At 38.1% G+C, this 17,718-nt stretch overlaps 1 pseudogene; it reads right to left on the bottom strand.

The window, feature by feature from the left end:
* Positions 1-518: 518 nt before the first annotated feature.
* On the bottom strand, positions 519-6,311 carry LOC143854845 (lysM domain-containing GPI-anchored protein 1-like; annotated as a pseudogene).
* Positions 6,312-17,718: the final 11,407 nt, after the last annotated feature.

Below are 17,718 nucleotides of genomic sequence, written 5' to 3'. Positions count from 1 at the left end.
AACCCCGGTGTAGTATCTGTATCTCGTGGTTCCCACATTGCCGCCACGTGGAGGGCCGAGATTGTCCAAGTTGCTTCCTGGTGGAGGGGCCAATTGTTGAGGTTCCACGCAAAAGCAAGTAGTCCCACATCGAATAAGTGAAATGGATGGGAATGAGTTACGAGGGAATGTGCACCCTCCTTATGGCTAGCTTTTAGAGGTGAGGTCTACCCGGTTAAATTCCCTACATATTTTGCCTCCACACTGCCGCCTGTGAAGGTGTTGAAGCGTAAAAGGGGTAAAAATGTGGAAAAATAGTTGGAAATATTATTTCCCATTTACTTTCCTGTTTTCTTCTTTTGAACATTTGTCCGTGATTCTTTTCTTCTCTCTACAGACTCCCTCCTCTCCCACAACATACACCGAGTAACAAACAAAAAGAGGAAACCCACAATTTTTCAACACAACAGTTCTTTTTTTTTTTGAAATGGTGAATCATATTAGAATGAACAACAATTCTAACTGCTAACATGTTTGCCTCAAATGGGTGACAATGAAGTTGTCGAAATAATTAGTTCAAAAATCAATAAACCCATACAAGAAGCACGTCCAAATGGTTCTCCAGCAATAGAAATACTAGGTTTAGATCCAATAGCCGTAAGATATGGATTAGAGTCTGGAGTTGGAGATTTTCTGGTCGTAGGTACAACTATTGCTGGAATCACAATTGGATTTGATTTTGAATACGGTGAAGGAGCAGTTACCGAATGAGTGTAGTTAACTGCAAAATACGCTGATAATCAATGTAATTGCTCACATGACATTGATCAGAATACAAATTTATTATGGTACAATTAACTAGCGTTGAGATGGATTTGGTTATACCTGAACATTGAAGCTGTGTTGAATTTGATAAACTGCACTCAGGATTCGAATGAAAATTTGAAGTCAGTATCTAAAGTCCCAAGTGTTGTAAACTAAACCTTAGAGGGGAGCTGAGATTATTAACGTCCCCTTTGTTTTGAATTTTTTATACTGTGGGGTTCCATGCGAAAGCAAAGACCCCACGTCGGAAAAGTGATCATGGATGTGCAAGGGCTTGTAAGTACTTTGGAACCCTATCCTTAATGGCTAGCTTTTAATGGTGAGTTCTACCTGGCTCCCAACAAATACATAGACTCCTCTTTATTATAAGGAGAAAAATCCTTGTTTGCTTTATGTTTTACTCTACCACGAAACCGTTTTATTTTACAAAAAAAAAAAAAAAAGGTTTCATTTTGCTAACACCTCTAATCAGACTCGTTTACATTTGTTGAGTACTGAGACCGCCCATAAAAGAAATTTAAAAGCAAGACAAAATGAATGCAACTATTGGTGCTTACCTGCTACGAATTTTGTGGCCATTATGGCCACGATATAAACATGTGGTGACACTGCAACCGGTCGTGGTCTGCTCCTCGTGAACGTCCCCAATAAAAAGATGGGTCCCTTTGCACTGAAAGTGAGAGCAACCGGTGGCTAGTGGGGACGGAAAACAGCGTAGACTGCCATGACATGATTAAATAATACAGTGGAATAAATAGGTAGAGAGCTGTGTTGAATGGGATAAGTGAGAGGGAGTGGGGGCTAAGGTAGGGCCTTACTTACATTAGATTATGGGGTCCACAAGTGCATTCCACGCAGTTAAATGCAGTGAGAGTATAGGTAGCATTTGGAACAATTAGACTCTCCCCAACCAAATCAAGATTTGCAGATGAACAAGCTGCAGGTAGAGGTATAAGTACTAGTAACTTAGTAAGGAGTTAAAACTCATGAAAGTAAGGAGAAAAGAAAGCTTTCAACTGATTCCAACATCACTGACTAGAAAATCAGTAGTCAAGTTACCCCTTACGACACATGACCACAATTAAAAATGTCAAACTTTAAGTTCTTTAAGAATCTACTCTCCCTTTATCCGCATATTGTTATTCTACATTTTTGCATTGATAATGGTTTTAACAATAAAACTGATTATTGAAATCAAAACAGGGACTTAGAAGTTGGTTACCTAGGGAGGGATTGATGCTAACCAACTCTTGACACTTATTAAGAGGAATGCTCTTGTTTAGTCCCAAGAAATTTATGGTGGTGACAAGAATCAGGATCTCTTCCTTCTTCCTCTTTCTTGGTAAGCACCACTTTTGATTCGCTATCCTGTTTGGATAAGTTTATCTTCAATGCCCACCCAAAAAAAAAATGTTTATCTTCAAATTTTCTTGTATGTTCATTTTTTATGCAAGGAGAAAGATTGAAGTGAACAACAGAGGATGGCAAGTATATCCAATGATGAATTAAACCCGGGCCTGTTATCCCCATAGTGGACCCCTAATGGGGCTTTTATCAATGGAGATATCAAGGCCAGCGTATATTTTATTCTCGGATAGGGTTGCTATCCTTTTGTCACTTTGTTAAGAGCAACCCCGTGGATTAGTGGTATACTATACAAGGATAGCCAATCCTGTGGATTTAATCAACACAAAATTATTCAAACAGGATAGCCAAACATAGGAACAACTTATAACTAGGGCTGCAACTCGGGTCGGGCGGGTCGGGTTTTGGAGAACCCAACCCTACCCGAGAAATATCTCGGGTCGGGTTTTTTTTCGGAAAACCCACGATTCCCAAACCCGGCCCTACCCATGATAAATCTCGGGTCGGTTCGGGTTTTTTCACGTTGACGCAATTTTTTAAGGAAAATTCTTGTTTGGCAAGGCAACTCAACTCATAGAAGTAGAAATTACACTCACATTACACTTGAATCAAACAATGATGTGATTACACTCACATTACACTTGAATCAAACAATGCTGTAATCAAACAATGTTGTAATTACAATCAAACAAGATTCAAACACTTGAATCAACTCAACTCATAGAAGCAGAAATTACACTCACACGCAATAAGAGTGGGTGCGTGGGTTTTCACTTTTAACTTTTAACTAACAATAGAAAAAAAATGTACATACTATAACTTATGTAACTCGGGTCGGGTCGGGTCGGGTCGGGTCGGGCCCCTTCAAACCCAGCTCGACCCGAGATTCATGCGGGCTTTTGAATGCTCAACCCGGCTCGACCCAAAACCCATGAAACCTGAACCCAATCCAGGCTATTTTCGGGTCGGGTCGATGCGGGTCGGGTAAAACCCGGCTCGAGTTGCAGCCCTACTTATAACAACTCATCCAATGCAAGACAAAATTATTCAAACACGGTAGCCAATCCTAGGAACGACTATCCAAGGATTTCTATCCCCATGGAGACCGGCCACAATAAATTCTGCTTTGGTCATGCCACAACGAAAATTTTGCCTTGCTTTAGGTGACGACTCTAAAGGGCATATTTGTCATTTCAGTAAATTCAAAGACAAATTATTATGGCTGCTGATGTTGGCACTACCATGTTTTGATAATTTTACTAACTCAGCTCGTCTTTTATTATTTAAACACATTTAAAAGGTTATTACAGTTCCCAAAAAGCTCTCAAAAGCCCATTAAAAAGGAAAAGACAAGTTGAGTTTGTGAAATTATAAAACCATGGTAGTGCCAATATCACTATTATTATATGCACAAATTAAGGAAAAGTATATATCTCACTCGCTAACCTGATATTGGAATGAGGAGTATATCTCCGGCATAAACAACGGATTCCCCAACCCGTTAACGGCAACCAAGTCCGTTACCGTCGTACCGTAATCCACCGCTATTTTACTCAAGCTCTCTCCACTTTCTACCACATACGACAAATAAACGGTCGTAACGCCGTTATTACTGTTGTTGAAGTACCCACATGGGAGCGGAATCACGAGGCTCTGCCCACTCTCGACCCGCTTAGAATCCGATAACCCATTAACGGCCACGATCTGCTCTGCACTTACGAGCCTCCCGAAACTTTCAGATATCGAATCAACGGTGTCGATTGCTCGAACGGTATAGACCGTCGATGTGGACCGTCGGATGCCATGTTCTTCTCTCTCTTTTCATTTTTCACTTTATGGAAGGATTAGAGTCTTAGAGATATAACTCATGTTACATGAGGATATTATACATTTGTTGGACGCAAGTGTTGAATCAACTAACAGAGATTGCTGTTCACGTTCCATGTTCCACTTAGTTTGCGATAAGCAGGCAGCTATTCACATTTGCTTCCAATCCAGCATTTCACAACATGTTATAAATAATAGGGAAAAGATAAATTCGAACTTTTTCTTTACTCGGGACAGCCAACTAGAGTGTGCGTTACAATCAAGCCCGTTGAATCCTTCTCACGTGAAGTAAATCACCCCCTCTGCAGTCATAGATACATCAGAGGTGGCTGTCCCAAGAAAAAAAAGGCACGAATATGTCTACTCCCTTATTAATATCTTGTTTGACAAGTGGCACATTAAGAAGGGCAGTTAGGGACTTACCAGAAACAGTTGTGTTCTTAGACTTTGAAACGGTCTCCCAGTTCCCACCTCCATGGTTTTAAATTTCGACCGTCAGCACCAAAACTGAAATCATAAATACCCGAACCGATACTTTATTTCGGCGGAAATTTCATTTTTTTCCTTAAAAATCTCGATTTTTAATTATATAATGTTTTCCAGAAACTTCGACCGAAATTTAGTATTAAATATAATATATTGATCTCGGCGCTCCAGTATTTTGATAAACATGCGCTCCCATGTTTGTCGTGTAGTGTTTAAAAGGCTTTAAGAGCCTTTTGAGAACCATAATATTCCCCTGACAGCCCTTAAAACACTACACGACATTCATGGGAGCGCGTGTTTATCAAAACATTGGAGCGCTGAAATCATTTCTCTTAGGGCCCGTTTGGATACCAGATATTTTGTATTTGGATTTGGAATTGAGTTTTGAATTCGAAATGAATAAATCCTCCAGCTCATGTTGAGGGAGACAGAGAGGGAAGCGAGGTACTTCCAACTGGAGGGGAGAGGTTGAGGAGGGGTGAAGTAAACTGCCACTATGGATTTCCAATTACTTATTGTGGACCCCGATCCGAGAGAGAGGCGGGGAACGGGCCCCACACTAAGTCTCAGGATCATCCACGTGAATGGAGAGCTCTACCAAGGAACTCTCGAAAGAAGTGCCCCTCACAGCATGAGTGGCGATACAAAAGGTGAGATACCTCTCGATTCGGGGACTAGCCCAGATTCGAGGCGTACCTTAAACAAAGAAGAGTCGCCATCCAAGGAAAAAGGCAAATGGGCCTTGGATCCCATACTATGCTCTGTTACAACGGATAACCAGAGATATAAAATAAGGTTCGTGCCTGGTTACGAATTCGGAAGGTCTAAAGAGCACCTCATCCGCCCAAGTGCAAACACCTGGTCTCTTATGCCATTTACTTAATAATTTTGAAGAGCTTTGGGGGAAAATCATATGAAATGGGAATGAATATCTCCGAGAAGACGTCTATCTAATCATGCATGTCTCGGAGATGAAATCAAAGGCACACAAGATAAAATAAAAGAAACATGTATCACCTAAGCATAGCTAGGTTATAAGTGACATGCCTAATGGGTGTCTAAGTTCTGATGAACAAACACATGCATGACACACCAAAAAAGTATAAGGTCTGCGTAATAAAGTAAGAAAACACTGCAAAACATAGAAAATGACTCGATACCATACAACCCTAAAACTCTAATCTATACCTAGGCCCGAGTCTTTAGATGATCTGATGTTCATCCAAAGAAGCCTACGTATCCCCGCCTCCACGAGAATCAAGGCAACGTAGTTCTTCGTACCTATTCTAAGCTATGATGCCTAAGACATCTAGACCTCTATCCTAGTGTAGACACCCCATTTTGACCGGACCCAAGTTCGTGTTGCTGGTGCGAAACCTCGCCAAATCAACCCATTAGGACCCCAAATTCAACCCTAGGCTAGGTTAAGGTCCCCCTTAGATCCCTGTAAAATTTTGTTGGAATCCGAGCTTGTTTGATCAGCCAACGGATCGAAACAGTGTCGTAGTTTAAACCTGTAAAGGGGGTAAATAATCTGCAGAGGGGGTGTATTTTTGAAAATCAAATAATGGCTTTTTGTTTTTCTCCTAATAAGACAAAGCGGCGGAAGTGCGATTATTGAATCGCGCGCCTCATCAAAAATAGTAGTGCCATTATCAGCAGCCTCCTTTTTTATATAAAAAAAAAAAAAAACCAGAAAAACAAAGATCACTGTTCATTCTCGTTTGAAAACACAGAGAGAGAGAGAGAGAGAGAGGAGAGAGAGAGTAGATCTCACCGGTTTTATCTTCTCCGGCGGATCCATCGGCCGGAATCTGAGCGCCGGTCATCCACCGTCATCACCCCCATCTCCGGCTTCTTCTTCTTCTTCTTCTTCTTCTTCTTCTTCTTGATCTCTACCCCCAACCGAAACCCCTTTCTGCAACTCCAGCCGAAACCCTCTCCTTAAACCTCATCTTCTCCGATCATCTTCTCTGGCGGTTCCGCCGGAGATCCATCCCCTATCTACTCCATCCATATAAACCTCAAGATCTCTGCAATAAATCCTAACCCTTACTCTTCTTCCTTTTTCTTTGATTCATTTTTCCGGCAAGGATGTCGGAAAATCCAACTTTTCCGATCAGATCTGGATATTCTCTCGATCATTTTCACGGTTAGGTTCTATTTCAATCATCTTCTCCAACTCTCATTGCCAGAATTCCAGTTTTTCCGATCACTTTTTAAAGCTTATTTTCATTTTCTCTAACCCTAGTCGTGCAAGATCTCCTGGAATCAAAGGAGCTATGGTTATTTTAGGGCATTAAATAGAATTTTAGGGAGATATGCTCGGATCTTGAAAGATCTGAGGTTTGTCTGTGTTAAAAAGGGATTTTGCAAGATCTGATTCTCAAGAAGGAGAAGGGAGGAGTCGATTAAGGCATCAGATCAGATCAAGTCTCATAATCTCTATTCGAGCTTGAGTACTCTCATTTGGTAATCGCTTATAATTTCATTTTATTTTTACTGTTCTTGCACATTATCTTCATCTTGATTGCTGATTTTCATTTTATTCTACATGTTTTAGTTTCATTTGATCTTTTGCTTGAGCTGTGTGATCTTGAATGAGATTTTATATTATGATGTTGTAGTTGATCAGAAATATATAAGAATTTGGTCTGTAGATGAAAGTCTTCTTTGCAATCTTTATTTGGTGGTACATGGTCATAATTTTTGGTCAAAACTTGTGATACTTTTTCTATAATCCAGGTCTGTTTTCATGTAATATTCGGTTAATAGTAAATGATTTAGCTCCTTGTTTGGATTCTGTGATAAATCTTTTGTAATTTGTGGCAAATTTCCCAGTTATTCATTGTTGGATGTGTGGATGTAATTATGTGATCTGTGGAGTTCATTTAATAGTGGGTAGGCTTTGCATTTAAATCATTATAGAGAGTCATTTATGTTTGCACAGGTTTCATATCAGAGCTCATGTATTAATGTGTTTTCAAACACCTTGGATTAAATGTTTGCACTGTTGAAAGTAATTTTTACATTGATTTTGTGCAAAACCTGATACCATTGCCATATTGGATCGTCTTGGTTTAGGCATTGTAATGAATTGGTTTCACATTAGAATTATGCTCGACAATTGTCATAAATGTTTGAGATTATGTGGCAACTAGGAGGAAATGAGACTGTAGCAGGGGGCATAACAAGTTTTGAAATAACCCCACTGCCATTGTAACTATTTCCCCAACATTACCAATATCCAGCTCCTTGTTACCAGCCACCGATTCCACCCAATGCAATTTCCACTCCTAATCAATCCCTCGCTCCCCAAGGAGAGGTTTCCACCTTTGTTATTGCTGATCAAGTGCCCATGCCTGTAGCAATGGGTAATGGAAACACTTTGTTGTAAATTTCATTTTAGTTGAAATCTGTTTGTATAATGAATTTACAAATGGAGTAGTGAAATGCTAGAATATGGATTTGATGTTGTGCATGTACATGAACTGATGTTAAAATTGCGTGCTTTATTGGTTGATATCCATGAGCTTTGGGTTTTAGTGAATACGATAGTCAAAGGTTGAAAGGATATCGCTTCTAGCAATAGAGTTTAATGTCTAGAATTTTAGTTTGGGAATGGCATTTCCGAAACAAAATCATATATGCATGCTGCCTGAGATAATGCCTTAAGGACAATTGTCATCTACAAATATTCTTATATGGCTTATGTTTGATCGATTGTTTCTATTCATGAGCCGCTTTCACAATTGAGTTCAATCAAAGTGTTGAAATTTTATTCTTATGGCTATTCGTATGGTGCTATCTTGGTGTTGTACACGAAAGTCAAGGAATTCTTGTTTGCCAGCTATTAAATGAATCAGAATTTATTTTCCAATATTTGATAGTTCGCAGCCTGCTGATGACAGATGTTTGAATTAGATGTTACCAGTGTCACAAAATCGGGCCATTTGTCATTATTATTTTTTTAGCTTCCTCATAACAGCCTGGTGTCATAATCAATATACTTGAGACATTGAGTTGGAATTTATCTTGGCATGAATGGATGGATGATTAAGAATGGCTATTCTATTTTCCATTGTAGTTGCTTTAAATAAATTACATATTTAAAGTAGGGTAATTTAAAAAGAATACAACTGGATGAGAATTATTGTAAGCCTCAGATAATAGTGTTAAAATGGTGCTCTCAATACTCAGTTCCCTCTTGATGTGATTAGTTTAAATGCGATTAGTTTAATCTTTACATGGTCAGTCAAGATGCTTGAAACGTTTAAAATGCTTCAGATAATTGGTTTCAACTTTGGATTGGAGCATGTTCTGTTCGTTTTGTGCATTTTATTCTAAGAAAACATTAACTGTTTGTTTGAATGGCTACACCAAGGTCCCTCACTTGTGAGTTCAAATTGTTTTACTTGCTGACATTTAGCGAGGGTCTGCTCACTATAACATAGCAATGCTTATATTCTCACTATGGAAGTGTTTATACAGGTTCCTTAGTCAAAAGTACCTAAGTATGTATGTATGTATTTGTGTGAGTGTACGTGCCAACGAATGTATGGGTATGTGAGAGTGTGTGCATGTGATTGTGAGTGTGGAAGTCTATGTATGTATGTGATCATGTCTGCCTATGAGTGAATGTATATATATATGTGTGTGACCAGTGAGTATATCCGAGGGTATGTGAGATGGCAGTACTAAAATTTCCTCATTACATTACATCATATTAATTTTTCTATATCCCCAGTTACACATCTTACTTCATGGATTTTCTTGTTTGAAGTTACCCATCTTCAACTAATTTTTGTACCCCTTTTGATATTCATGCAAAGATTAGGGGCATCACTTTCTTCGAGAACATGTTTTATTTCTATGTTTTAATAAAACAAAATGTCATTATACTGAAGGAGAACAGATTTGGCACTTCATCATTTGATGTTGATATTAATAATTGCAAAGTGCCTTATTTGAATAATAATCTTACACTCTTCAAAGACAGTGACTGTATTGATGACAGTATCCTTTGGGTTATTCTTTATTCTGTCACAGTACAGGTAACACTACCAAGTCTGAAAAGCTGTATTTTTTTTTAGATAATTGTAAAATCTGCCTAGTTTCATGGCATTTGATTTCATCTTTGGGTTTGCCTCCCTCATTTTCATTAGGTCAGGTCCAGAAACTTGAGAAACTATGTGATAAATGCTTTTAGAATATAGCTGTGAATCATCCTTTTATTATAGGCATAAGTTCAGCTCATTTAAGCTTTTTTTTTTTTTTTTTTTTTTTTTTTCCAAAAATCATTGATGTACTCTAGCATGGATAAAATAAAGCCAGGGACTTTATTCCAGTGTTGTGACTTCGGGCGATGAAGGCGCTAGCCCAAGCCCATCCTTAGGGGACTTGCTCAGTCCAAGTTGCATACCCCTCCTTTGTATATAGGAGACTTGCCCAGTCTCATTCTCTTGCTAACCCTCCTCTTTGTGCGTCGTTTGGTTTTGGGAGAACACCCTACTCGGCTTGGCTTCATACCCCTACCCTTATGGGTATTGGGTTGCACATTTGCTGCACCCTGATGGCTAGGTAGCTGTCCGGCCCGGTTGGGTGTTTTACCTTTGCCAAATGTGCACAAGGTCTCTTATTCCTTTTGCTTGTAAGCTTCTCCTTAGTCGATAGTCCATTCGCATAGGAGTCAGCCTTGATTAGAGAGTCTTTGACTCATTCATCCTTTAGATGGTGTTATTAGAGTGCGCCGTTTGGTTTTGGAAGAACACCCTACTCGGCTTGGCTTCATACCCCTACCCTTATGGGTATTGGGTTGCACATTTGTTGCACCCTGAGGGCTAGGTAGCTGTCCGGCCCGGCTGGATGTTTTTACCTTTGCCAAATATGCACAAGGTCTCTTATTCTTTTTGCTTGTGAGTCTCTCCTTATTCGGTAGTCCTTTCGCATAGGAGTCAGCCCTTGATTAGAGAGTCTTTGACTCATTCGCCTTTTAGGTGGTGTTATTAGGAGAGTCTTTGACTCATTTTGTCTTTAATGTAGTGTTATTAGAGAGTCTTTGACTCATTTATCCTTTAATTAGCATTAGTGGAGTCTTTGACTCGTGTTTCCATCTCTTAGAGAGTCTTTGACTCGTATATCCTTTAGTTGTTGTCATTGGAGTCCTTGACTCGTGTTTTCGTCTCTCTTAGAGAGTCTTTGAATCGTGTTTCCATTTCTTTTAGAGAATCTTTGGTCCATTTATTCCTTTGGTGTTGTTATTAGAGAGTCTTTGACTCATTTATCTCTTTCGCAGTTTTTCTAGAGAGTCTTCGACTCATTTGTTCTTTCAGTTGGATTTATTGGAGAGTCTTTGACTCGCCTTTCCTTTTGCAGTATCTTTAGAGAGTTTTTGACTCTTTTATCCTCTAGTTGCTTTTATTAGAGAGTCTTTGACTCGGTTGCTTCCTTTGTGTTGTTATTAGTGGAGTCTTTGACTCGTGTTTCGTTCTCTTTCAGGCTAGTCTTTGACTCATTCGTCTTTGACGCTTTCATCTCTTAGTTGGTGTTATTAGAGAGTCTTTGACTCGTTTGTTCTTGTTAAGGAGTCTTTGACTCATTTGTTCTGGTTAGGGAGTCTTTAACTCATTTGTCTTCTTCGGAGAGCTGTGCTCGCTTGTGATCTTAGATCATTCCTTCGCCTTTGGCGTTAGTTTACTTGGTTTAGGGGTTTTCCCTGTTGGCTTTAGGGTTTGGCCCTAGGGTTTTTCTTTGTATTTTCCCTTAGGTCTTTGACCAAAAGGGTGAAAAAACACTTTAAAACTTCAAAAGCATTGGAAAAAGTTTTAAAATCCAAAAACATCGAATATTTTAAAAATTCAAAAAACATTAGAAATTTAAAACATAAAAAATAGTTGATTTGCTGTAAGTGTTTGTTATTTTGAGAGTTCGTTTCGAACTACGTTGGCTTGATCCTCTCCCACGAGGTACGTAGCGCAGCTCGGGATTTATATCCCAAGTCCAGCCAAACCTTTTGTAAATAACATTTTAAAATCTTTTTCTTTGAATAAGCAACCTTTCTAATCTTGTTTTCAAAAGATCTTCCTCTAGAGTTAGGAGTTTCTCCTAGATAGAGAGTTTTAGAGTTAGGATTTTCTTTTGTTAGGTTGCTTGATTCTTTGTTTTTTTGTGTGCTTGTTTGTGATTGTTTTAGAGTTAGGGGTCTGTCCTAGAGTTATAGGAGCGCCTCCGTCCGGTCAGTCGGCGATCCACATCGCCGAGTGATGACTAGAGTAGGATACGCTAGTCCACCCTTTGTTTTCCTTAGGAAATACAGCCTAGTTACACATAGGTTGTAGGAACCACCTGCATTAGCCTAGGGCTAATCTGCATTTAGTTAGGGCATATAGGGTGTCTTAAAATCCACAATTCACTGGAATTTAAATAATCGTACAATAAACTTTAATAATTGGTCCGGTCTTTTAGATCGAGTTTAGGATAGAGGGCTAGGTATCTTAGGCATCATAGCTTAGAATAGGCGCGAAGAACTACGTTGCCTTGATTCTCGTGGAGGCGGGGATACGTAGGCTTCTTTGGATGAATACCAGACCATCCGAGGACTCGGGCTAATAATTTAGAGTCTTAGGATTTATTATGTTGTTATTATATGTTTTGATGTGTTTTCTTACTTTCTCGTACCGATCCTATACCTTTTGCTGTAGCTTGCATGTGTTTGCACATCAGAACTTAGACACCCATTAGGCTTGTCACTCATAACCTAGCTATGCTTAGGTGGCACATCTTTCATTTTATTTTATAGGTGTTTATTATTTTTATCCTCAGGAAATGCATGCTTAAGTAGACGAGTCCTGAGGATTGTTCCCATTTCACATGATTTTTACCCAAACTTCTTTGAAGTTAATAAAAATGGCATAAGAGACCAAGTGCTTGTACTCGGACGAATTGGGGGTGCTCTCAGACCTTCCCCATTCGTAACCAGGCACGAACCCATATATATTTCTGGTTATCCATTGCACAGAGGATTTGATTTTAGAGTTCCATGGCATATCCATGGATGGCGACTCTGAGTTTATTTCAGGTATGTCTCGGTTTCGAACCTCGGTTCCGGATCGAGACATATCTCTTTCTTTTTATATCGCCACTCGTGCTATGCTATGAGGGTGGCATCCGTTTTGAGAGTTCCTTGGTAGAGCTCTCCATTCACGTGGATGATCCAGAGGATGGTGTAGGGACTAGTTTCCCTCACCTCACTACCTCTTCGGATTGGGGTCCACACCTAGACTCGATCTAAAAGACCGGACTAGTTCTTAAAGCTTCTTGTGTGATTATTTAAATTCCAATGGATTGTAGATTTTAGGACACCCTATATGCCCTAACTAAATGCAGGTTAGTCCTAAGCTAATGCAGGTGATTCCTATAATCTAAGTGTAGCTAGGCTGTACGCCCTAAGGGAAACAATGGGATCACTAGCGTATCCAAGACTTAATCATCAGTCGGCGATATGAATCGCCAACTGACCGGACGGAGGCGCTCCTATAACTCTAGGACAAACTCCTAACTCTAACACAAACACAAACAAACCACACAACACATCAAAGACAAACTCAAAACTCTAAAACTCTTTATCTAGGACAAACTCCTAACTCTAGAGGAAGATCTTGTTGAAAAACAAGGTTTTGAAGATTTTTGGTATTTTTTTCTAAAATGGGTAAATGATTTATTTACAAAGGTTTGGCTGGACCTGAGATAAGAATCTCAAGCTGCACTACGTACCTCGTGGAAGAGGATCAAGCCAACGTAGTTCGAAACAGATTTCCTAACTACTCCTAATGACTCAAGATTTTTGAGATTTTTGGTTTTTCAGATGTTTTTGTTGTTTTTAAGTGTTTTTGACTCAAGGGAGACAAATCCTATCATCATAAGGGGAAGACAGACTCCTGATATCCCGCAAAGGTTGGACAGCATCCTATGCTTTGCGGAGGGAAAATGAACAGAATAACAACTCTGCAAGGGTTGGACAGCATCCTATACCTTACAAGAGCGGATAGAAAAAACACAAGATTTGATGAGAGGTTGGATAAAATCCTAACCCCTATGATGATAGGACTGACTCCTGAAAGAAAAAACAGACTCTCTAGCTAAGGACAGACTCCTAGGCTAAGGACTGACTCTGAAAATAGGATTCTTAAGAAGGAGGTGCTAATGAGACAAAGCCTGTCTCCTAAAAGAAAAAGAGATAAAGAAGGGTGCTAGTGAGACTATCAAGCTGAGATAAAACTCACAAGTAATAAGGGAAGACCTTGTGCATATTTAGCAAAGGTAAAACATCTAGCCGGGCCGGACAGCTACCTAGCCCTAGGGTGCAACAAATGTGCAACCCAATACCCATAAGGGTAAGGGGTATGATGCCAAGCCGAGTAGGATGTTCTCCCAAAACCAAATGATACACAAAGAGGAGGTTTAGTAAGAAAATGAGACTAGGTAAGTCTCTTAGACACAGAGGTAGGATAGAGAAAAATATTAACAAGGAAAAAAAAAGACTTTGTGCATATTTGGCAAAGGTAAAACACCCAGCCGGGCCGGACAGCTACCTAGCCCTAGGGTGCAACAAATGTGCAACCAGATACCCATATAGGATAGGGGTATGAAGCCAAGCCGAGTAGGGTGTTCTCCCAAAACCAAACGACGCACAAAGAGGAGGGTTAGTAAGAGAATGAGACTAGGCAAGTCTCCTATATACAAAGGAGAGGTATGCAACTTGGACTGAGCAAGTCCCCTAAGGATGGGCTTGGGCTAGCGCCTTCATCGCCCTTTCAGCGAGAGGGAATTCTAATATCTAAAGAAATTTAACAGAAATCTATAAGACTGTGTTAGTCTATCAAAAAAAAGAAGAAGAGGCTACCAGATAATCGCAAATTTTATTCTATTCTTATAAAAATAAATCAAGTGTTAATCAAAGAAGAATTTTTAAGAACATAGTAATCATAAGATGGTAAACAACATTAATTAGTCCAGACCAGCCGCTGGATAGCCTAATAAAATAAAAGTAAACAATAGCAAACACTTCTATTCCCAACCACACACACCACCCCAATATGGGGATGAAATCAGATGATGCTAAAGTAATCATCTGATATCATAATACACATGATAATATTTCCACATCCCGCCTTGAAATCAGACAGTACTCATGTCGATAATATCGAATAGAGTAGTCATCTGATCTCCTTCTTCCTATTTAAACAATTTATTTAAATAAAAACATCTAAAAATGGGCTTAAGCTAGCGCCTTCATCGCCCTTTACTCTTATTCTAATGGACAGCAAGCAGGTGAACAATAGTAATAGTGGATATTAATTATGTGCTTGTGAAACAAACCAATGGACAATAGTTCATATGAAATAATGTGCATCAAACAGTAATCACAATGGACAGCAACTATGTACTAGTGAAAAGAACCAGTGGGCAGCAGTTATATGCAATAATGAGCATCAAACAATGAACCACAGTAGACAGCAACTATGTGCTATTGACAAGAATCAATGGGCAGCAGTTATGTGTAACAATGAGCCTCAAACAGTAATCCACAATAGGCAATACTATGTACTAGTGAATAGAATCAATGGGCAGCAGTTATGTGCAATAATGAGCATCAAACAATGAACCACAATAGGCAGCACTATGTACTAGTGAAAAGAATCAATGGGTAGCAGTTATGTGCAACAATGAGCCTCAAACAGTAAACCACAATAGGCAGCAATATGTACTAGTGAAAAGAATCAATGGGTAGCAGTTATGTGCTTGTGGATAAAACAATGGGAATATTATTAACAAAATCTAATTATAAATTTTTGGCTCAAGTAATATACTTATACACTTTCATAAATTGTAAAGTAAATAACTACAAGACTATTTTCATTACCAAGCATCATACACATTACATAAACATTGCTGATAATGAACTGATGAATGCTAAACATAAAAAAAAAAATCTGCTATTGCTTTGTTAATGTAACCACCTGAATATGGGTATGTTCAAACAAGGAATGTAAAACATAATAAAAAAAAAAACTGCTATTGCTCTGTTAATGTAATCACCTGAATATGGGTATGTTCAAACAAGAAATGTAAACACTACCTTGTGAGATAATTAACCAAAATTTCATTTTACTTCTATCATTATCAATACAGCCATTAAGATTGTTCACAAGAAATCTCAAAAGAAACAAAATTTATTAACGCAATTACCAAACAATATATCAAAATTCCAAGGTTACCATTTTCATTATCAATAAACTTTGCTAATTATCATGACTCACAATTCAATCATTTTCAAACCTCTAGAAAATTTCCATTAACTATCTATAGAATATAACCAAAACTGAAATCTGAAAGATCAGGGTCAGCACTATAACTTTCTGCTAGTTGTACAATCTCTGCCTTCCTCTTCTTTTATTTAAACTCTAAACAGGGCTGAGGGAGATTAAAAAATAACGCTCAACTGAAAATGGTGATAAAACAAACCATGGAGAGGATAAAAAAGGAATGAATGATATGCATATGGTACATGGTGGTTCAAAAATATGCAAGGAACTGAATTTAAATTTTATAAGTAACCAAACATTATCCAAGGTGATAATACTTCTACCCAATATCTAAATTTTATACCACTTTTAACACATTCCTCCTCAAATCCAAACTTATCAATACAATTCATAAAAAAAAAAAAAAAAAAAAAAAAAACACATCATTATCGGTTCATTACAACAATAGAATTATAAGACACTATCTTAGGAAGAATACTTTATGAGCAGAAGCTTATTAAAAATTTTCATGGCTTTCGACTGACCTAGCAATTGATCTCTTCTATCTCTTTTTTCTTCATTCTTAAAAAAAAAAAAACAGTGGTAAAACTATATAAAAAAAAAAAGCTGATATTATTCATAAGGGCACAAGGGCTGGATAAGCATTGAACCAGTTAGGTTAGGCACTGGATGGGAATTAGATGGGCATTGGATTGATTGTCCATTTGATGGGTTAGGAACTGGATGGGCATTGAGTGAACACTGGACTGGACAATGAGAAAATGGGCTGATTTGGTAGCATGGAAAACATGAGCTGACCTGTAAGTGAATGGGTTGACTTATGGACTAAACTGTGGGCAAAACAGAGGCTAATTCATGGACAAAAATTTGTGCTAGAACTAGGCTGAATTATTTACCTGTTGGCATAAATATTTAAAGGATGGACTGAAATATTTACTTATTAGTATAAACAACCAAGAAATGGACCGAAACTGACCATACATATGTACATGGTGACAAGAGTGATTGATTTTCCAAATACACTGCAGAAAATGATTAAAACTCTGTAAATTTCTTTACTAAAATTTTAGAATCCGTTCATTTTTTTCAATATTCATCTACTGAAATTCTAGAAAATATTGAATGCTCTAACTAACAAATTCATACTCTAAACCAAAATTTACAGAAACGAACATTAACACCTCTATCTGATCACAACAAATGATAGGAAAAATAATATACTCACTTCAACTCAGAATAAAATATCATCTAGATGGGAATACCGGTATTCTTCTTTCCTCTTTTAAAACTTCTAGTTGTCAGCCAAAATTGCCAAAATTGCAGAAAATTCTAGCAATAAAATCACGATTATGATGAATCTCATAAATACAAGAAATCTAAACCGTATAAAACCAAATCTGTGTAGCTATAAGCTTCGGTCAAACAGCAGTGAATAAATCTAGCAAAAATCAAGCAATCAAAATGATAATAGTGATGGATCTAAGCTTTTTAGCTAAGGTTAGGGTTTCTAAACTAAGTTCAAAGGTTTTAAAGGCAATTAAGATTGTTGAAAAAAAAAGAAAAAATGCAAGACTAGGATTTCTAGTGGATCTAAGATTTTTAAGATAAAAGAAGCAAGACAAACAACAAAAATAATAAAAATGGATGATTCTCACTTTAGCTTAAAAAAAAATTACACAATTCAAAGAAAATAAATTTAAAATCTGAGCTCACTATCTTTACTTCCATTGATCAATCATTATCAAGTCATATGAAAGAAAAAACTATCATCCATTATAAAAGAATTGAGTAAAATACCTGAAGATATGAAGAGCGATGTTACTTTTCCTTTTAAGCTTGTTATCTCTGCAATTTCCTTCTTTTCTATGATCTTGGCTGAAATTCGACCGGAGAATAAGAAGAGTTGCTGGAA

This window comes from Tasmannia lanceolata, unplaced genomic scaffold (genome assembly GCF_043159265.1).
Source record: "Tasmannia lanceolata isolate RefF3 unplaced genomic scaffold, GAP_Taslan_0.1 ptg000020l, whole genome shotgun sequence".
Lineage (NCBI taxonomy): Eukaryota > Viridiplantae > Streptophyta > Magnoliopsida > Canellales > Winteraceae > Tasmannia > Tasmannia lanceolata.
This window is presented reverse-complemented; position numbering and strand designations above follow the sequence as displayed.